Below are 21,579 nucleotides of genomic sequence, written 5' to 3' on the forward strand. Positions count from 1 at the left end.
TTACTCTGAGTTCATTTTGCTCTTCTTGATCTACCTTGTTAAAGTGGAAGCTTAAATTATTGGTTTTAAATATTTATTGTTCTAACATAAGCATTTAAAGACATAAAGTTTCTTCTAAGCACTGATTTCGTAGCATTTCACAATTTTTCATATGTAATTATTATCTTTTAGTTCAAAATATTTTCTAATTTCCCTTGTGATTTCTTCCTTTACCCATGGGTTATTTAAACACACGTTGCATGCGAGGCACAATGGCTCATGCCTGTAATCCCAGCACTTTGAGAGGTCAAGGCAGGAGAATTGTTTGGGGCCAGGGGTTTGAGATCAGCCTGGGCAATATAGCAAGACCTTGTCTCTACAAAAAAAAAAATTAATTAAGCAGATATAGTGGCACATGCCTCTAGTCCCAGCCACTCAAGAGGCTGTGACACGAGGATTATTTGAGTCCAGGAGTTTGAGGTTACAGTAAGCTATGATCACACCACTGCACTCCAGCCTGCGCAATGGAGTGAGACTCTGTCGCTTCAAAAAATCATAATAATAGGCCAGGCGCAGTGGCTCACATCTATAATCCCAGCACTTTGGGAAGCCAAGGCAGGTTCACGAGGTCAGGAATTTGAGACCAGCCTGGCTAACATGGTGAAACCCCGTCTCTACTAAAATACAAAAAATTAGCCAGGTGTGGTGCTCTGTCTGTAGTCCCAGCTACTCAGGAGGCTGAGGCAAGAGAATCACTTGAACCTGGGAGGCAGAGGTTGCAGTGAGTCGAGATTGCATCACTGCACTCCAGCCTGGTGGCAGAGCAAGCCTCCATCTCAAAAAAAAAATCATAATAATAAAATAAAAGTATGTTGCTTAAATTCTAGATATTTTATGTTATTTCTAATTTACTTCCCTTGTGGTAATAGAAAATATTCAGCTTTATCTTAATTCTTTGAAATTTATTGAGTTTTGTTTTATAGCCCAGCATATGGTCTATTTTGGTAAGAAAGTCTTTCTTGCTGTTATTCATGAAGTGTACTATAAGTGTCAATCACATCAAGTTGGTTGATAGTGTTTTGTAAGTTTTCTACATACATACTGATTTTCTGACTACTCGTTGAATAAATGGTTGAGAGAAGAATGTTGAAATATCCAACTGTAGTCATTTCAGCTCTATCAGTTTTTACCTCATTCACTTCATTTTGAAGCTCTGTTACTGAGTCCACACACCTTTCAGATTGTTCTGCCTTCTTGATGAATTTAACTCGTTATCATTATATAAATTCTTATTTATTCCTGGAAAATTTCTTGTGTGGAACTCTATTTTGTCTTACATTAATACAACCACTGCAGCTTTCTTTGTTGTTGTTGTTGTTGTTGTTTTACTTTAATCACCTTCTTGACAAGTACAACTTTCTTATGATAATCATTTTCATGACATATTCTCATGTTTATATTTATATTTAAAGTTCATTTCTTACAGAACAAAACGCTGGTTACCAGGAGCAGGAGTGAGGAGGAAATGAGGAGACGTATGTCAGAGAATGCAAAGTGGCAGATATGTAGGATGAACGAAGCTAGAGATCAAATGTACATACAACATGAGGATTATAGGTAATAAAATTGTACTCTATATGGGATTCAAGCTAAATGACTATATTTTAGCTGCTCTTGCTACAAAAACATGAGTAACTGCATGAGATGATGGGTATGAAAATTTGCTTCACCATAGTCAACCTAAATGAAGATGTTTGCCAGTTTCTACTCAGGAGCTCTTGTGTCTGTCTGCAATGCTGCCGCTTCTCAGGTGCCCTAGAAAGCTGTGGTACTGGAGTTCCACCTAGTGTTTGTCTGTGGTACTGCAGACTCTGGTGCTGGAACAAACCATGTTGATCACCTTTGTTCCTAACCAGCCCCAACCTGAGCACTGTTCCTGTCAGTGCTTAAATTTGGGCAGCTCCCTCAACAGCATCTTCATAAGTCAGAATGTTGAATGCATATTTCACTCCTTTCCCTTCCCAGGAAGAAGTCGAGAGTTGGAGGTTTCCTTCAGATTATGTCATGCAGTGCCAGAGGGAAGGGTGAGTGAATGTCATAAATTTTCCTGCTAAGTTTTGATGGGGTTGCCTTCACACTCGACTGAGGGGCAAGAACCTATTAACTGGTTTCTGGATTTTTCAAACAGGTTTATATATTGTTAAGTTCATGTTCTCATGGAGGAAAGAGTGTCTGGGATTTTTTATTCTGCCATCTTGCTGATGTCTTTTATCATTTTTCTCTGGTTAGTGGTCACATTTATCTGCTTCTTTGTATTTCTACTAATTGTTCTATTAGATGCTGGACATTATGGATATCCTGTTGTTGGGTGTCTGGATTTTGTTTTTTTGTTTTTTTGGTTTTTTTTTTTTTTTGAGATGGAACCTCTGTCGCTCAGGCTGGAGTGCAGTGGCGCGATCTCAGCTCACTGCAACTTCTGCCTCCCGGGTTCAAGCGATTCTCCTGCCTCAGCCTCCTGACTAGCTGGGATTACAGGTGTGTGCCACGACACCCGGCTAATATTTGTATTTTTACTAGAGAGGGGGTTTCACCATATTGGTCAGGCTGGTCTCAAACTCCTGACCTCGTGATCCGCTTGGCCTTGTTCTAGTAGACAGTTAAGGTACTTAAGATTCAGTTTAATCTTTTCAAGCTTTGTTTTTAAGTTTTGTTCGAATAGGTCTAGATTAGCTTTTATTCTTGGACTGATTTATACCTATACCTAAGGTGTGACCTTTCTGAGGTATCTGCTGCATACCCCCAGTTTTCAGTGAGATCTCTCCAGCCTGAATGGTTGGAGCTCTAACATCTCCCATTCTGTATGAGTTCTAGTGGTTACTTAACTTACAGCTCCTAGTAATATTCAGCCAAAGTCTCATGAGATTCCTAAATAGGTTTCTGAAATTCTTTCTCACTGTACCTCCCTCCTCTTCTGCCCTACAAATTTAAACAGTCTCTGCCTCTCCAAACTCTGATCTCTGTCTCCTCAGCTTAGGCGCTCCTGGATTCTAGGTCTGGAAAGTTTGTCAAGACAGAAAAACTAATGTGATGGTAGGACTTCCCTTCTCTAAGGGATTAAGGTTCTGTGCTATATGTTTTCCAATAGCTGAAAACAGATATTTTATATGTTGTCCATTTTGTAGTTGTTTACATCAGGAGGACTAGACTGGTACCAGTCAATCCTTCATGGGTGGAAGCTGAAGACCTTACCCTCATTTTTAACTTTCTTTTTTACTTTTTTTTTTTTTTTTTTTTTTGAGATGGAGTCTCACTCTGTCGCCCAGGCTGGAATGCAGTGGCACAATCTTGGCTCACTACAACCTCTGCCTCCCAGGTTCAAGCGATTCTTCTGCTTCAGCCTCCTGAGTAGCTGGGATTACAGGTGCCCACCACCACGCCCAGCTAATTTTTGTATTTTTAGTAGAGGCAGGGTTTCACCATGTTGGCCAGGATGATCTTGATCTCCTGACCTTCTGATCCACCTGCCTTGGCCTCCCAAAGTGCTGGGATTACAGGCTTGAGCCACCGCACCCAGTCCCCTCATTTTTAACTTTCTAAAACCTCTACTGTTTTACATTCTAGTGCATATTCCACTCTCTCCATTAACTTCCCTTAATCCCTTCTCAGTAAACTATGCAGCTCTTTTGTAGCGGTTGTCACATATTCCATACTGTACCATAGTTAATCTGCAGGCAGATCCTATGTCTTGATCATCCAATAATACCTAACATGTGTGGAGCTCCAAAACGTTTATTTATAAGTTAACCCAATTAAAAAATGGGCTAAGGACCTGAACAGACATTTCTCAAAAGTCATATAAATGACCAATAAATACATGAAAAACTGCTTAGCGTTACTAATTATTAGGGAAACGCAAATTAAAACCACGATGAGATATCACTTCATACCTGTTACAATGACTTTTATCAAAAAGATGAAAGATAACAAGTGTTGGAGAGGATGTGGAGAAAAGGGAACTCATATGTTGATGGTGGGAATGCAAATTAGTACAGCCATTATGAAAAATGATATGGAGGTTCCTCAAAAAACTAAAATAGAATTACCATACAACTCATTAATCCCACTTCTGGATATATATCCAAAGGAACTGAAACAACTATGTCAAAGGAATAGCTGTGCCCTCCTGTTCACTGCAACATTATTCGCAATAGTCAAGATGTGAAAACAATCTAAGTGTCCATCAACAGGTGAATGGATAAAGAAAATGTAACATATATACACAATGGAATACTATTCAGCCTTAAAAGAGGGGACATCCTATCATTTGCAACAGTGTGGATAAATCTGTAGGACATTATGCTAAGTGAAATAAGCCAGGCACAAAAGGACAAATACTTCATGATCTCTCTTATATGTAAAATCTAATAAAGTTGATCTCATAGACGTAGAAACTAGAAGGATGGTTACCAGAGTTTGGGGAGAGGGGTGGAGATGGAGGGAATGGGGAGTTGTTGATCAAAGGGTACAAAGTTTCAGGTAGGAAGAATAAGTCTTGGGATCTATTGCAACAGTGGGGTGAATATGGTCAATAATAATCTGTTATTTATTTCAAAATAGGGCATAAATTTCAAATGCTTCACCATAAAAAAAAGATAGGTAAGTGAAGTGACGGATATGTTAATCAGCTTGATTTACTCCTGCCACATTTATACATATATCACAGTGGATCCCATAAATGTATGCAATAATGATTCATTGCTCAAAAATATTAATGTTAAATAAATGTTTTAAAATTTTTGATTTGTTGAAACACTGAGATACCCTAAAAAGACACTGTCTTCTTTTCAGTTGAAATACATACAAAGAGAATAAATAACCTCCCCTCTTAGTGAAATGTTGGCCTATATATAGCTTACAGTCCCTCCCAACCCAAAGATTCCCTGAAAAAAATGGTCAGGCAAATTGTGCTACAGCTACATAATGAATATTATATTATTATTTTAAATGTGGGATATATAACACGCTTATAATAAAATGTTAGGTGAAACATCAGGATTCAAATTGTACATATGATAATAATTATAGCTATGTAAAAAGTGCATATAAAAAAACTAGAAACAAATTTTTAATAGCAGAGTTATTACAATGTGTATGTATTGTTGACATATGTTTTTTATCATGATCTAAGATTAGTCTTGAAAGACAGTTGGCTTGGTTTTCCAATTATCTTCATGTAGGATGGCTTAGGATGATCAGTTATTCCAAAGCCAAACTTTATTTTTATTACATATCATCCAACATCTTGCTGGATTTAGCTAACAGCCTTATTGAGAATACTAGTTTGTGTAGTTATCTACAAGTACATTTTGAAACTAGTTTATCCTGAAGAGCTGACCAGGAAGTTTTTACTGCTCATATTGAGGTATTATAAGCTTTATTGAGACTTTGTCTGAGACTGAGTCACCTTTTCTACACCTAAGACTCTCCACTCTGCCTCTCTTCTGCCAATGTCACACACTTGTCCAGTTTTTTCCAGGAAGGGTCATGCCAGTCTGTTCCTAGAAAATCTCAGCCCCAGCCCAGAGCCTGTGCTGTCCTCCTCCTGGCCCAGATCTGCTGTCTGCTTCCTATGGAAGAAACTCGGTGCTATATTACTGCAGTGGGATTTCCTATTTACATTTGTCATTCAGCTGCATTTTACTGTCTGTCTCCATTATCTTGAAGGGATCTGACCTGGTTTTATGTTAATCTGTGATGTTAAACTATCAAACTAAACAGGACAGAATACCTACAGAGTTACACGTCAGTTTCCTCTTGCCTTCTCCCTGCTAAGAGATCAAAGCAGGACCCCAGGGTCCTAACCCAGGCCAGGGTAGAAAGACTGTTGATTTAGCACTTAGAGGTCACACTGTGTCCAGAGTTGGTTCCTTCCAGCAGGTTCTTGGTCTCGCTGACCTCAAGAATGAAGCCGCAGACCTTCGCAGTGAGTGTTACAGCTCTTAAAGATGGTGTGTCTGGAGTTTGTTCCTTCAGATGTGTCTGGAGTTTCTTCCTTCTGGTGGGTTCGTGGTCTCCCTGACTTCAAGCATGAATCTGCAGACCTTTGTGGCAAATGTTACAGCTCTTAAAGGTGGTACAGACACAAAGAGTGTGCAGCAGCAAGATTTATTGTGAAGAGCGAAAGAACAAAGCTTCCACAGCGTGGAAGGGGACCTGAGCGAGTTGCTGCTGCTGGTTGGGATGGCCAGCTTTTATTCCCTTATTTGGCCTCTCCCATGTCCTGCTGATTGGTCCATTTTACAGAGTGCTGATTGGTCCGTTTCACAGAGTGCTGATTGGTGCATTTACAATCCTTTAGCTAGACACAGAGTGCTGATTGGTGCATTTACAATCCTTTAGCTAGACACAGAGCACTGATTGTTGCGTTTTTACAGAGTGCTGACTGGCACATTTTACAAACCTCTAGCTAGCCACAGAGTGCTGATTGGTGCATTTTACAATCCTAGCTACAGAGCGCTGATTGGTGCATTTTACAATCCTCTTGTTAGACAGAAAAGTTCTCCAAGTCCCCACCTGACCCAGAAATCCAGCTGGCTTCACCTCTCAACACTCTTGATAGCTCACTCCAATGCTGCAAGAACAAGTTATAACATACATTTCACCTTGGGGTTCATTCTGAGAATTGAATATTTATTAAATCAGCTAATCAGTTAATATTTGCTTTATGAATTATAAAGTATTCCATAAACGCTGGCTTTCATTGTGGCTATTTTCTTTTTGGTCACCCAGGCTGGAGTGCAGTGGTGCAATTATGGCTCACTGCATCCTCAACCTCCTGGGCTCAAGTGATGCTCCCACCACAGGCTCCAGAGTAGCTGGGACTACAGGCATATGCCACCATGACCGGCTGATTTTTTTTATTTTTTTGTAGAGATGGAGTCTTACTATGTTGCCCAGGCTGGTCTTGAACTTTTTGGCTCAAGTGATCCTCCCTCTTCAGCCTCCCAAAATGCTGGGGTTATAGGCATGAGCCACTGCATTTGGCTATTACGGTTATTCTTATGTCTTGCCAGTCTTTCCCCACTCATAAGGGGGAGGTAATTAGGTTTGAATGAAACACATGGATGTGGTCCCTTGTAGACCTGAACATTTTTCTGGAGCCAAAAGATAGATGCAGCTGCTCCAGTTGGCTCCAAACTACATCTCCTCTCCAAGGAGGCTCTTCTCCAACCTGCACAAGGGAGGGGCACGCTCCTCCTCTAGAAAAGGCAGTTGCATCCATAGCAGCACATATGGAATAGGGACAACTGTCTTCTGTGAAGCACCCTAGGGTGTAGGGAGTCAATAACATGTGGAGACTCCCCAGGAGAGAAGCAGAAAGTCCACAGAGCTGTCAGCTGGAAGAAGAATTTAGTCTAGGGGTAAAGACGTCTGGGAGAGAAGTTGACTCCAAGCCCAAAGCAGGTCCGCCCCCATCTCCACTGAGCTTGAGTATCTGGAGTTCATCTGGGTCAACACTGCTCTCTACCTACAGAGAGGACCACCACTGACCCAACCTAAACATATGGAAGAGAGTTTATCATTTTTTTTTATGTTTGCTCTGGGAGGTTCCTGTGGATGAGGCCTGTATTTACCAACAAACTTCTGGAGGCTCTAGGAAGAAATTCCACTTCACCCACACAGACCCTGTCCCCCGAGCCTCATCTTATTTTCAAACCCCCCAAAAAATGCAGTAAATAACAATAGTTAACCCCTTAAGAATCACCTCTAGGAAGCCAGCACAGATGAGTAATCATGGGTTTTCCAGCACCACCACACCCTTGGTCCTTGTTCTGTGGATTAAATATAATCCCTCTTCTTTATAAGAGTCTCTCAAATATTTGAAAACAGTTATCATATTCTTCCATTCATTTTGTCTTTTCCGGATTCTCTACATTCTTCATATATTCCTTGTATTTCAGTTTTTAAACCCTAATTCATGATAGTCAGGCCAGGCGTGGTGGCTCACGCCTGTAATCCCAGCACTCTGGGAGGCCAAGGCGGGCAGATCACGAGGTCAGGAGATTGAGACCATCCTGGCTAACACGGTGAAACCCCATCTCTACTGAAAATACAAAAAAGTAGCTGGGCTCGGTGGTGGGCACCTGTAGTTCCAGCTACTTGGGAGGCTGAGGCAGGAGAATCGCTTGAGCCTGGGAGGTGGAGGTTGCAGTGAGCTGAAATTGTACCACTGCACTCCAGCCTGGGTGACAGAGCCAGACTCCATCTCAAAAAGAAAAAAAAAAATTCATGATAGTCAACAAAAAGCCCAAATTATTTTCACATAATTGGCTACTAAGTTGGGTCTTACTCTTCCTATACTTGTGTAACCGGTTGTTAAAATCTACATGCAGATTTTATATGTGCCTCTGTTAAATTCCATCTTGTTTTTAGTTTGGCATTCCAAAAGGCAAGATTATTTTGAATTATAATTGTCACCTATAATATTGATTTTCCCTCTTTGTTTCATATCATCTGAAGTTTGATGAGCCATGCATGCTTACCATGCCTATTGAAGTCATTGCTAAAATAGATGATGAAGATAAGATCTACAACACATTCTCCTTTTCACTAGACAGATTTCTCCAGATTTTTAGTCATTAATGAATAATTTTGGTGTATGGTAGCCAAACTAAAAGCGTTATCTTTTTTTTTCTTTTTTGAGACGGAGTCTCGTTCTGTCGCCCAGGCTGGAGTGCATTGGCACGATCTTGGCTCACTGCAACCTCCGCCTCCCAGGTTCACGCCATTCTCCTGCCTCAGCCTCCTGAGTAGCTGGGATTACAGGCACACACCACCACACCTGGCTAATTTTGTGTGTATTTTTAGTAGAGACAGTGTTTCACTATGTTGGTCAGACTGGTCTCAAACTCCTGACCTCGTGATCCGCCCGCCTCAGCCTCCCAAAGTGGTGGGATTACAGGCGTGAGCCACCGTGCCAGGCTAAAAAGCATTATCTCTAAGCACACAGTCATCATCTTTTTATGAAGCTTTACTGAGATTAACATGCCCTTTCTCCGCTCCTTTCTCCTGATTGTTAAATTATTAATGCTGTCAATAAAAGATATTATATGAGGTTTTACATTAGGTTCAGCATTACAAAGATCCTGGTGATCCCTTATGGGACTTCCAACTATTCTATATAGCATCTATTTAAGAATTTTACCAGGGACCAAGGTCAAATTCACTGGTTGGCAAGGGCAGTGCTTCTAACTTTATAATCATAAGCATTGGCTCAGAGTGTAGACTTCAGAAGTTTCGGGTCAGTTGACTGGTTGGTTGATTTGGTTAGTTTAACTAGTTTCTTCCTTTGCTCCCTCTTTCTGCTAAACCCAGAGTCCTATTTCATTCTCAATTCAAGTCACTCCTTGGCTCTTTAAGAAATCATTAGTATATAGAAGACAGAATATGTTCAAATACATAGGAAAGCATTCAGTTTGTTCCGTGTCTGTATCCCCATATGACTGAATGTGGGTCTGCATGATGTAAGCCCAAAGCCAAAGGAAAAGGTAGGATCAGGCCAGGAACAGAAAAACCCTCTGTTCTCACTGCCATCGGCTAATGTGAGATGTCATCTTTCTTAACTTCAAAAGTAAGAAAACTCTCTATCACATTGGGTTTTCTGGTTTCTTCCTCCTACACACACACATATTTTTGATTTCCATATCCATTCTTATTTATGATTCCATCTCAAGCTTCCAATATTCCCTCAACTATAGGGGATGACCCAATGATTCCTCCTCTATTTTAGTAGTCATTTAAATGTCTCTTTGACTCTAGCATTAACTGTCAGATGCTGCAATTTTTTCATGGCAATTTGCTGTTGGAAAATTATTGTAACTAATTCATATATTAATTTATTTATTCATTCCACAAGGTCCTCCTATGTGTTTGGTGGAAAGGTAGTGCTTCAATAACTGAGAGAGGGAAACCTATGCCAGAAGAGAAGTTTCTAAGGAACCCACAGTTAGTTAAGATAAACTGAGCATTTGACCTGTATGGAAAATACAAGGCAGGAGAACCAAGATACAAGACAAACTGATCAGAGACTGGGCAAAGTGTGGAAATGGCTTTACCAAGGGTCACCAGGCCACCTGTCCAAAGAGGAAGAGTGGTTTCCCAGGGGGGTGGGATCTGGGTTAATTCAGATCTTTCTGTGTTGCGTAGCTTGCTGAATAGATTATATAGGTTGCTCATCTGGATTTCCAAGTCTCATTTTCTCGGAAAGAAAAAATAGTCTGCGATGAGTGGCAGCCTCAGGAACGTGCATGACTTCAGGGTAGGACCAACTCTCCTAGAGGTGATGCACATGCCTCCCACCCTTCCACAGTTCACCAGCTGTGGTCCTCCTGTTGGTGCCCAGCCAGGACCCCCAGGTAAATAGCTCCTTGCTGATTGGAAGAACATTATGCTGCTCTCTAATTTTGACATTTCTATCACTTAAAAAGGGTTTGGGGCCAGGTGCAGTGGCTCATGCCTATAATCCCAGAACTTTGGGAGGATCGCTTGAGCCCATAAATTTGAGACCAGCCTGGACAATATAGGGAGACCTCATTTCTATTAAATTTTTTTTAAGTAGCCAGGCATGGTGGCATGTGCTTGTAGTCCCAGCTACTTGGGAGGCTGAAGTGGGAGGATGGCTTGAGCCCAGGAAGTCAAGGCTATAGTGAGCTGTGATCGCACCACCACACTCCCGCCTAGGTGAGACCCTATCTCAAAAAAAAAAAAAAAAGTGGGTGGAGCAGGTTGGGAAAGCACTGTAGAACAGTAGACCATTTGGGAGCCTTAGAGTCAGGCAAACCTGGGTTCACATCATGACTCCATCATAATGACCTTGAATAATTGACTTGAACAAACGGGTCTTAGTTTCTCTTCCACATCTGGGAGACAATAAGGCCTGTCTCTGATGCGTGCTGTGATGAATAAATGGATAAGCCAAGCATGGAGTGTGGCCATAATAGTATCTTGGTTAATATTAACTACCTTCCTGTCTTCTCTTGGGCCCAGAGCTGGAAGAAGAAGCAGTCCAGTGGTGACAGTGGGAACCAGACCACCTGGGTGATCCTAGTGGGCTTCGGGGAGCTGCAATACCTGGGCTTCCTTCCCTTCACTCTCTTCCTGGCCATCTATGTGGTGACAGTTGGGGGCAATGCCCTCATCATGCTGGCTGTGGCCTCTAGTCGGACACTGCACCCACCAATGTACTTCTTCCTCTGCCACTTCTCCCTGCTGGAGATTGGCTATACCTCCAACGTCATATGTGGCTGTTGCAGAGTTTCTTGGAGGGGAGGGAAGTCATCTCGCTAGTCAGCTGTCTGGCTCAGTACTACGTGTTTTCCTCGCTGGCTGCAGCTGAGTTCCTCCTGCTATCTGCCGTGTCCTATGACTGTTACTTGGCCATCTGCTGCCCCCTTCACTATCCTGCCCTGATGAGCACCTGGTTTTGTCACTGCCTGGCCGCTGGTGCTTGGTTCAGTGGATTCTTCTCCTCTGCCTTCACTGTGGCCCTGGCAGCACCTCTGTCCTGGCAGCAGGGAGATTGACCACTATTTCTGTGAGCTTGCTCCAGTAGTCAGGCCGTTCTGCGGGGATGTGGGAGTCATGTAGGGAGCTGAAGTCAGCATCTCAGGCTTCCTGACACTGGCCCCCTTCCTACTGATTGTGGCATCCTATGCCTTCATTGAGGGCTGTACCGCAAATACCTTCAGGCCATGGGAGGCAGAAAGCCTTCTTCACCTGTTCCTCCCACCTCACCGTAGTTGGGGTATTTTATGGCACCCTCATTGTGGTCTATGTGGCCCCAACAGAATACATGTCCCCTTGCTTCTAAAGGTCTTCTCTGTCCTCTACACAGTGTTCACTCCCATGGTCAACTCCATCATCCACAGCCTCAAGAACCAAGAGGTGAAGGGGGCTCTGCATAAGCTCGGGGGACAGCTCACCCCAGCACACACTCACTGAGGAGGACAGGACAGCTTTTGACTTCTTCCTGGAATGATTTCAGCTTAGCCCCTTCCTCAAAGTCTGATAGACTAGAGACCACTGCAATAAAAAGATGGAGACTGTGGGATTGAAAGTGGATGTCTACCAAAATGAGGTAACTGTATTTTCCAATTGGAATTGGCCTCCCTATCCCCAGTGGTAGCAGCTTCCCCAGCCCCAGCGACAGCAGCCTCTGTCCCTGTCTGAGGGAATTAATCCCACATTGCCTGAAGAAACTGTAATTGCCTCCTGTGGGGCAGTTCCCATGCAAGACAATGCTGATTCTCCTCAGAACCCATACCCATCACTCCTCTTTGGTTCTAAAACTATAGCTAGACCCAAGTCCCTGCAGGCATCTAAAGGTGAGGCAGAAAGTGTGACCCATAAGGACATGCACTACAATCCAAAGGAATTACTTGGGTTTTCTAATTTATACAGACAGAAATCCAGTGAACATGCATGGAAATAGATCTTGAAGTTGTGGAATAATGATGGAAGGAACATAAAGTTGAATAAAGCCGAATGTATTGATATACATTTGTGACAGTGGGAACCAGACCACCTGGCTGATCCTAGTGGGCTTCAGGGAGCTGCAATATCTGGGTTTCCTTCCCTTCACTCTCCCTTCAAGACTCACTAAAGCAGAAATTCTGCATTTAATGTTGCAGCTTGGGGAACTAGGAAGGATTCTAACAGTTTGTTTAGTTGGTTGACTGAAACATGAACCAAAGGTGGGATACAGTAAGTGAATTAGAAATGCTGGATCTGCCTTGATTTAATGTAGAGAAAGGATTCAACAGCTAAAAGATATTGAAATGTTAGAGTGGATTTGTTACTTAAGACCTACTCACCCACGTGAGAGGGCCCAGAAGACACACTTTTCACTATAACTAAGAAATAGGGAAGCCCTGGCATCCTTGAAGAGCTCTGTAGTCTCTCTTTTCTGTAGCCCAGACCTTACGGTAAGGACTGCAGTCACTGAATTGGGAAACCTACATTCAATGGGAGTAACTGCATCCTGAGTTGACAGAGGCCAAGTCGCAGCACTCAGCCTCCAAAGGCAAGGTGTACATGGTTACCACAATGGACAGCAGAGGCAAATCAGCAATCAGAATAGCCTGACTCACACAGACCTATGGCATACTGTTTCTAGAAATGCAATAGATAAGAAACCTACTAAATTCTTACTTGATCAGAAAAGTTCTAAATCAAGTGAACATCAGCTAAGTTTTTATCAGGGTTATTCTACTAGTGCCACAAGAGAGTTAGACTGGGATTGTGAGAATGAAGGGGAAGTGATGATGAGGGTAACAAGAGGGATTGAGAATCTCAGCCATCCATCTTATTGGTTACAAGAAATGAAACTATTTCAACTTCCCTTGAATATCTTTCTTCATTTTTCTCCATGCCAAACCTACTCTTTTTCATGTAGAGAAACCTTCCAAGGATGGTTTTTCTGTGCTGCCTTCCAAGGATTCTCCTCCACTACCTTTCCACCTTTTCTCTTGCATGTACCTTAGGATATAGAACAAAAGTGAATATATACAAGTGAGTATTTGGCTGGGAGATGAGGCTGGAAAGGTTGATTGAGAAACAGACTGTGATTGATTGATTGATTACTGGGCATTCCAATTTTAATTCCATAAAATGATACCAAATAATTTTTGATTTATTTGGAATAAAATTCCAAATTAATAAATTTATTATTATTATAATTATTATTTTATTTGGAATAAAATTCTAAATTTATTAATAAAAGCATTTAATAAATTGTTGTATATTTTCCATGGGCTAATTATTGCTTAGGACTGGGAGTGCATATAAATTATAAATGATTTCTGACATTGAGGATCTCATAGTTTTTTCAACTCAGTCTTTTTTTTTTCTTTTCTTTTCTTTTTTTTGAGATGGCGTTTCACTCTTTTGCCCAGGCTGGAGTGCAATGGCACCATCCGGCTCACTGCAACCTCTGCCTCTCGAGTTCAAGTCATTCTCCTGCCTCACCCTCCCGAGTAGCTGTGATTACAGGCGCCCGCCACCACACCTGGCTAATTTTTTTTGTATTTTTAGTAGAAACGCAGTTTCACCATGTTGGCCAGGCTGATCTCGAACTCCTGACCTCAGGTGATCTGCCCGCCTCGGCCTCCCAAAGTGCTGGGATTACAGGGGTGAGCCACTGTACCTGACCTCAACTCAGTCTTAAAAATGGATTTTCATTTCAGATAGCACTAGTACAGCATAAGTTATGTCTCACCTTTCCCATGGCCTATTGGATGACCTCTCATCGTGGAGCACTCTCCCTTTTCTATCCATACCTTTTGCTCTCTCTGACACAAGGATCTGCTTGGTTCAGTGTGAAAGTAACTTGAACACCCAGGCCTTTCATGGAAAAAACTGCTGATGGCAGTAGTGACAACGGGATTTTCCAGCTGAACAACTTGTGATACAAAGACCACAAGCATTCCTCAGAAAATGCCTGCAACGTAATGTGCAGCAGTAAGGACTCTATCCCTCTGAGGGCTGGATGAAGTGGGAGCAGGTAAAATAGGTGCAAAACTGAATGCACTGCTCCCTATCACCTGACTCTCAGCCTGTGCTGGGGAAGCTGAATATGGGGAATAAACAGTCCTCACACTGAAACAAGATCCCACAGAGATCATCCTGACAAAAAGAAGGAAGAAAGACAGACTGGCCCCTGGCTAAGCCCCTTGATTCCCAATCTCCTTTTCATCTTCCTCATTCATGGGTTCCCACCCTTCAAGACATGTTATCTGCTCCTGGTACACACATCATCCCACATACCAGCACTCCAGACATTCTGAGCAGCTTCCCGAAAACAAAAGCTCTCCCTAGTCCATCGTGTCCTAGATGCCTTCTGGAAGGACCAGTGCTCAGAGAAGGAGTCTAAGCAAAAACAAGAAAACCCAGGCAAAATGCAAGGCAAACCCAGAGAGGGACTCCAGAGAGAAAGGATTTCTGAATCTCAGGGTTCACTTTCCTCTGGGAATTCCCCTCTAAAAATGATCAATAATTCAAAATAGAAAAAGAGAGATTTCCCTCCCCACTCATCCACTTTTCCTTTTAGAGTTTATTGATGATAACATTGGTGATGACAAAGTGCCAAGAGGACTGTGAAAGATCCTAAAGTGATATCTGCCTGGTGAGAGGAATGTGAAGGGCAGAAAGCAACTGTTCTGCCAGTGGGGTTTGGTGGGAGAGGGGCAGATAATATCTGGGCTACTGATGTTAGTGGCATCTGTGCTGTAGGATTTGCCATGGGCTTTGGGAGAGGGTTGAGAATGTTCCCCTGATGAGAAAATGAGGCAAAGTAATCATGTGATGCATTCATCCCAGGCATCATGGCAGCACCCACATGCGTCCTCTTCACCTGGGACTCTCCAACAGCATAAATTGGCTCCAGCTCGCAAGCCCAACTTTCCCTCAGCTGAGCCCTTTTCAGACTTCTGCCCCTGCCTCTGACCTATACTTTATTTCTCTATCCTTAAGGCAGCCTGGGTAAAACACTGCAAAGCCAAAGATTTGTCTAAATACCTGACCAGCTGTAAGCTGTGAGACTGTTTGAACATGGCTCTTGGAGAAGGTAGCCCAGAAGATGGGGTAATTTCTCAAGGTTCTTTGAAGTTCTGAATCTTCCCCCATCTCTGCCTCCAAAATAAAAGTTACTCAAGTTCACCTGTCTCAAGCAGAATGCTTAAGGACTGGGTCAAGATGGAGCCTTTCCTACATGATATAAACAGCTGGAAATCCCATTCTCTCCAACCCCACCACTGAAGTTTCCTACATCTCCTCTGGAAAGATGATTAAGGAAAATTATTGTCTCAGAAATTCCTGAGGGTCATCCAGATTGGGCTAAAATTGACAGCTGAATATGGCATTCTAGATGCTAGCTCTCAAAATGCCAGCTCTTATAAAATTCATTTAGTGGAGAGGATTAATCTTATTCTCCATCACCAGAAGGAGACTCAAGATGAAACAGAAGGAAATTGTGAGAAAGGTTTGATTTACAGACAGGGAAAGATTGGCAAAATATCAGGGTGATTAGCTTAGGGAAATAACTAAACTGCTATAAGAAAGTCCCAAAAATATGGTGCTAGACATTTATTTGTCTCTCACAATAATCTAAGATGGGTAGACAGGCTCCTTTATTCCACAAAGACATTCAGAAACCCAGGTTCTTTCCATCTTGCATCTCCACCATTCTCTTTATTAAAATATCTTTTATTTTATTTATTTATTTTTAGATGGAGTCTTGCTCTCTGTCACCCAGACTGGAGTGCAGTGGCGCAATCTCAGCTCACTGCAACCTCTACCTCCCAGGCTCAAGCAATTCTCCTATCTCAGCCTCCTGAGTAGCTGGGATTACAAGCGCACACCACCACACCTGGCTAATTTTTGTATTTTTAGTAGAAATGGGGTTTCACCACGTTAGCCAGGCTGGTCTCAAACTCCTGACCTCAAGCGATCCACCCACCTAGGCCTCCCAAAGTGCTGAGATTACAGACATGAGCCACCATGCCTGGCCACTTTATGTTTTGCTTTGGAATATGGCATCTATCTATTGTCTTTAGGACACAGCTGAAACTAAAATGAAAAGCGTTTCTCATTTTATCTCCTGATTCATTATCTTTTAACAGTTTATAAAGCACTTTCAGACACTAGATCTTATTTGACCCTTGCCATACCCTCTGTGTTACAGAAATCATTCCCCAATTGGCACTATCACTGCCTTGCTGCTCCTGCAGCTGCCTCCTTCTCTGAATGGATTTCATCATTTCTGCTGCTGTTGCTGTCACTGCTGCTGCTACAACTGCTGGCTCAAATACTTTCCTTGTCTTGTTGGCAACACACCATGGTTAAGTCCCAGCTGAGGGTTCCCAAATAGGAGAAGGAAGGAGTGGAAGACCAGGAAAATAAAGTGAAGAGAAAATAAAGAGAGGCTGGCTTGTACTATAGCATTAGTGTTACATAGCTCTATACTAGGGCTAATTATCTCCCAAATCTCCTAGAGGAAGTTCTCTGTATCTTCACATTCCAGGAAGCAGCAAGGTGGGCTCTCACAACTATCCAGGAATCCTGTCCGGACTGGGCACGGTGGTTCATGCCTGTAATCCCAGCACTTTAGGAAGCCAAGGTGGGCAGGTCACCAGAGATCAGAAGTTCGAGACCAGCCTGGCCAACATGGCAAAACCCCGTCTCTACTAAAAACACAAAAATTAGCCAGGCGTGGTGCTGTGGGCCTGTAATCCCAGCTACTCAGGAGGCTGAGGCAGGAGAATTGCTTGAACCCGGGAGGCAGAGGCTGCAGTGAGCCAAGATCACACCACTGCACTCCAGCTTAGGCAATAGAGTGAGAATCCGTCTTAAAAAAAAAAAAAAGAATTCTGTCCCCTCCTTGGGTAGAATGAATTATTATTCCCAATTCCTTACCTCCTACGTCATGTGATCTTCCAGACCACACATAGGACAGAGTATTATTTCCCCACTACATCAAGGTTGAACTTGGCCATGCAACCTGCTTTAGCCAATGAAATGTTAGCAGATATGACTAAGTTGAAATGAAAAATGTGCTTACCTGGTGTCATTTGGCTTCTTGTGCTCCTGTGATTGCCAGAAGAGAGCTGCATTCTCCATCTACCTACATCCCAGAATGAAACATTTGGAACAGACCTGATCCCAACCCAAATCCTGGCTCCTGAAGTAGAGTCTCCTCCCCACCCCAACCCATCAGCAATCCACCAGACCCAGGAGCAAGAAAAATAAATGTTGTTGTAAGCCACTGAGTTTTTGGGTGGCTTATGACACAGCAAAGGCACTGACAAATACTCTTCCTCACTCCTCTACTTCTCCAAAGAGTACTCTTTACTATCCCACCACGAACCCTAACCCCCCTTAGATTAGCAAGATTCTTCATTGTGTGGATGCAGATTCTGTACCTCCTTTGGTGATTTGCATTACATTTGGTTAAAATATGTTTACTGATCCCTTACTTTATGGTTAGTTGCCTAGAAAGGGGATTTAGATACAGTCCTATCCTTTGTCCCATTACAAACCCAGGGAGGGAATCCAAAATTCCCACCCAGAATAATCCAACCAGTAACTAATATAAACAGATCCTTAATCAAAATCTAATGCAACTCCTTTCTGCTCCCTACATAAAATCATCAAAGTTGAGAGTGCATACATATTTTTTTGTAGATGTTTACTTTGCACTTAAGAAATAACTTAAGGCCAGGCACAGTGGCTCATGCCTGTAATCCCAGCATTCTGGGCGGCCGAGGCAGGTGGATCACCCGAGATCAGGAGTTTGAGACCAGCCTGGCCAACATGGTGAAACCCCATCTCTACTAAAAATTCAAAAAATTAGCCGGACATAGTGGCGGGCGCCTACAATCCCAGCTACTCGGAAGGCTGAGGCAGGAGAATTGCTTGGACCCAGGAGGTGGAGGTTGCCGTGAGCTGAGATCACACCGTTGCACTCTAGCCTGGGTGATAAGAGTGAAACTTCGTCTCAAAAAAAAAAAAAAAAAAAAGAAAGAAAAGTTAATTCTTTTGTTTGGGACACTTCTTTTAACAGAGCTTTGGATGTGGAGTGTTTTCATTCAATCCTAGAAGCACAACATTGTTCTTTTTAGTCTTTTAAAAATCAACTAGGGCCAGCACGGTGGCTCACGCCTATAATTCCAGCACTTTGGGAGGCTGAGGTAGGCGGATTACTTGAGGCCAGGAGTTTGAGACCAGCCTGGACAACATGGTGAAACCCCATGTCTACTAAAAATACAAAAATTAGCCAAGCGTGGTGGTGCATGCCTGTAATCCCAGCTACTCAGGAGGCTGAAGCACTTAAACCCAGGAGGCAGAGATTGCAGTGAGTTGAGATCACTCCACTGCAGCCTGGGTGATGGAGTGAGACTCTGTCAAAAAAAAAAAAAAAAAAAAAAAAAGGCCAGGCACGATGGCTCATGCCTGTAATTTCAGCACTTTGGAAGGCCGAGGCAGGCGAATCACGAGGTCAGGAGTTCGAGACCAGCCTGACCAACATAGTGAAACCCCGTCTCTACTAAAAATACAAAAATTAGCCGGGTGTGGTGGCACACGCCTGTAATCCCAGCTACTCAGGAGGCTGAGCCAGGAGAATGGCTTGAACCTGGGAGGAGGAGGTTACAGTGAACCGAGATCATGCCACTGCACTCCAGCCTGGCAGACAGAGCAAGACTCTATCAAAAAAAAAAAAAAAAAATCAACTGAAGAGTGGCTGAGGCAGCTTTTGTGAAGAAAAAACCAAACATCCCACACTTCTAGATATCAAGATCTATTACAATGCTATGGTAATTAAGATAGCATAGTACTGGTGAAAAGACAGGTGAACAGATCAGTGGAACAGAATGGTGACTTTCACAAATATGATCACCTGACAGGACAAAGTTGTCATTGTACTGATGTAAGGAAAGCATGGTATTTTCAATAAATGGCAATGATTCAGCTGGCTACCTATGGCTGCTTTTGTTATCTTTTACTCATCTCAAAGCTGTCTGTGGTATTAGAAGAGCAAGAAACATACATACGTCTATGATTGTAGCCAGCAAGACATGAACTTTTCTGCCCATTTAAAAAATCAAAATGAAAAGCAGGCTCTCCCTCTCCCTCTCCCTCTCCCTCTCCCTCTCCCTCTCCCTCTCCCTTCTTCGGTCTCCCTCTCCCTTCTTTTTTCGGTCTCCCACTATTATCGAAGCTGGACTGTACTGCCATGATCTCGGCTCGCAGCAACCTCCCTGCCTCGGGCTCCTGTGACTCTCCTGCCTCTGCCTGCGGAGTGCCTGGGATTGCAGGCGCGCGCCGCCACGCCTGAATGGTTTTTGTATTTTTGGTGGAGACGGGGTTTCGCCGTGTTGACCGGGCTGGTCTCCAGCTCCTGGCCTCGAGTGATCTGCCTGCCTCGGCCTCCCGAGGTGCTGGGATTGCAGACGGAGTCTCGCTAACTCAATGCTCAATGGTGCTCAGGCTGGAGTGCAGTGGTGTGATCTCGGCTCGCTGCAACCTCCACCTACCAGCCTCCTGCCTTGGCCTCTTAAAGTGCTAGGATTACAGCCTCTGCCCCGCCGCCACCCCGTCTAGGAAGTGAGGAGCATCTCTGTCTGGCCGCCCATCGTCTGGGATGTGAGGAGCCCCTCTGCCCGGCCGCCCTATCTGGGAAGTGAGGAGCGCCTCTGCCCGGCCGCCCATCATCTGGGATGTGAGGAGCGCCTCTGCCCGGCTGCCACCCCGTCTAGGAGGAAGTGAGGAGCACCTCTGCCTGGCTGCCACCCCGTCTGGGAGGAAGTGAGGAGCACCTCTGCCCGGCTGCCCCGTCTGGGAGATGAGGAGCACCTCTGCCCGGCCGCCCCGTATGGGAGGTGAGGAGCGCCTCTGCCTGGCCGCCACCCCGTCTGGGAGGAAGTGAGGAGCGCCTCTGCCCGGTTGCCCCATCTGGGAAGTGAGGAGCGCCTCTGCCTGGCCGCCACCCCGTCTGGGAAGTGAGGAGCGCCTCTGCCCGGCTGCCACCCCATATGGGAAGTGAGGAGCGCCTCTGCCCAGCCACCCCTTCTGGGAGGTGAGGAGCGCCTCTGCCCAGCCGCCCCGTCTGGGAGGTGAGGAGTGCCTCTGCCCGGCCGCCCCGTCTGGGAGGTGAGGAGCGCCTCTGCCTGGCCGCCACCCCGTCTGGGAGGAAGTGAGGAGCACCTCTGCCCAGCTGCCCCATCTGGGAAGTGAGGAGCGCCTCTGCCCGGCTGCCACCCACTATGGGAAGTGAGGAGCGCCTCTGCCCAGCCGCCCACTCTGGGAATTGAGGAGCGCCTCTGCCCGGCTGCCACCCACTATGGGAAGTGAGGAGCGCCTCTGCCCAGCCGCCCACTCTGGGAAGTGAGGAGCGCCTCTGCCCGGCCGCCCACTCTGGGAAGTGAGGAGCGCCTCTGCCCGGCCACCCACTCTGGGAGGTGAGGAGGGCCTCTGCCTGGCCACTCCGTCTGGGAAGGGAGGAGCGCCTCTGCCCAGCCGCCCCGTCTGGGAGGTGAGGAGTGCCTCTGCCCGGCCGCCACCCCGTCTGGGAGGAAGTGAGGAGCACCTCTGCCCGGCCGCCCCGTCTGGAAGGTGAGGAGCGCCTCTGCCTGGCCGCCACCCCGTCTGGGAGGAAGTGAGGAGCGCCTCTGCCCGGCTGCCCCATCTGGGAAGTGAGGAGCGCCTCTGCCTGGCCGCCACCCCGTCTGGGAGGAAGTGAGGAGCGCCTCTGCCCGGCTGCCCCATCTGGGAAGTGAGGAGCGCCTCTGCCTGGCCGCCACCCCATATGGGAAGTGAGGAGCGCCTCTGCCTGACCACTCCGTCTGGGAGGTGAGGAGCGCCTCTGCCCGGCCGCCCCGTCTGGGAGGAGAGGAGCGCCTCTGCCCGGCCGTCACCCCGTCTGGGAGGAAGTGAGGAGCGCCTCTGCCTGGCTGCCCCATCTGGGAAGTGAGGAGCGCCTCTGCCCGGCCGCCCACTCTGGGAGGTGAGGAGCGCCTCTGCCTGGCCACTACCTCTGGGAAGGGAGGA

General features: G+C 44.9%; 1 pseudogene; it reads left to right on the forward strand.

The window, feature by feature from the left end:
* The first annotated feature begins 10,959 nt into the window (after positions 1-10,959).
* Positions 10,960-11,979, forward strand: LOC129010701 (olfactory receptor 11A1-like; annotated as a pseudogene).
* Positions 11,980-21,579: the final 9,600 nt, after the last annotated feature.

This window comes from Pongo pygmaeus, chromosome 10 (genome assembly GCF_028885625.2).
Source record: "Pongo pygmaeus isolate AG05252 chromosome 10, NHGRI_mPonPyg2-v2.0_pri, whole genome shotgun sequence".
In the NCBI taxonomy this organism is placed as follows: Eukaryota; Metazoa; Chordata; class Mammalia; order Primates; family Hominidae; genus Pongo; species Pongo pygmaeus.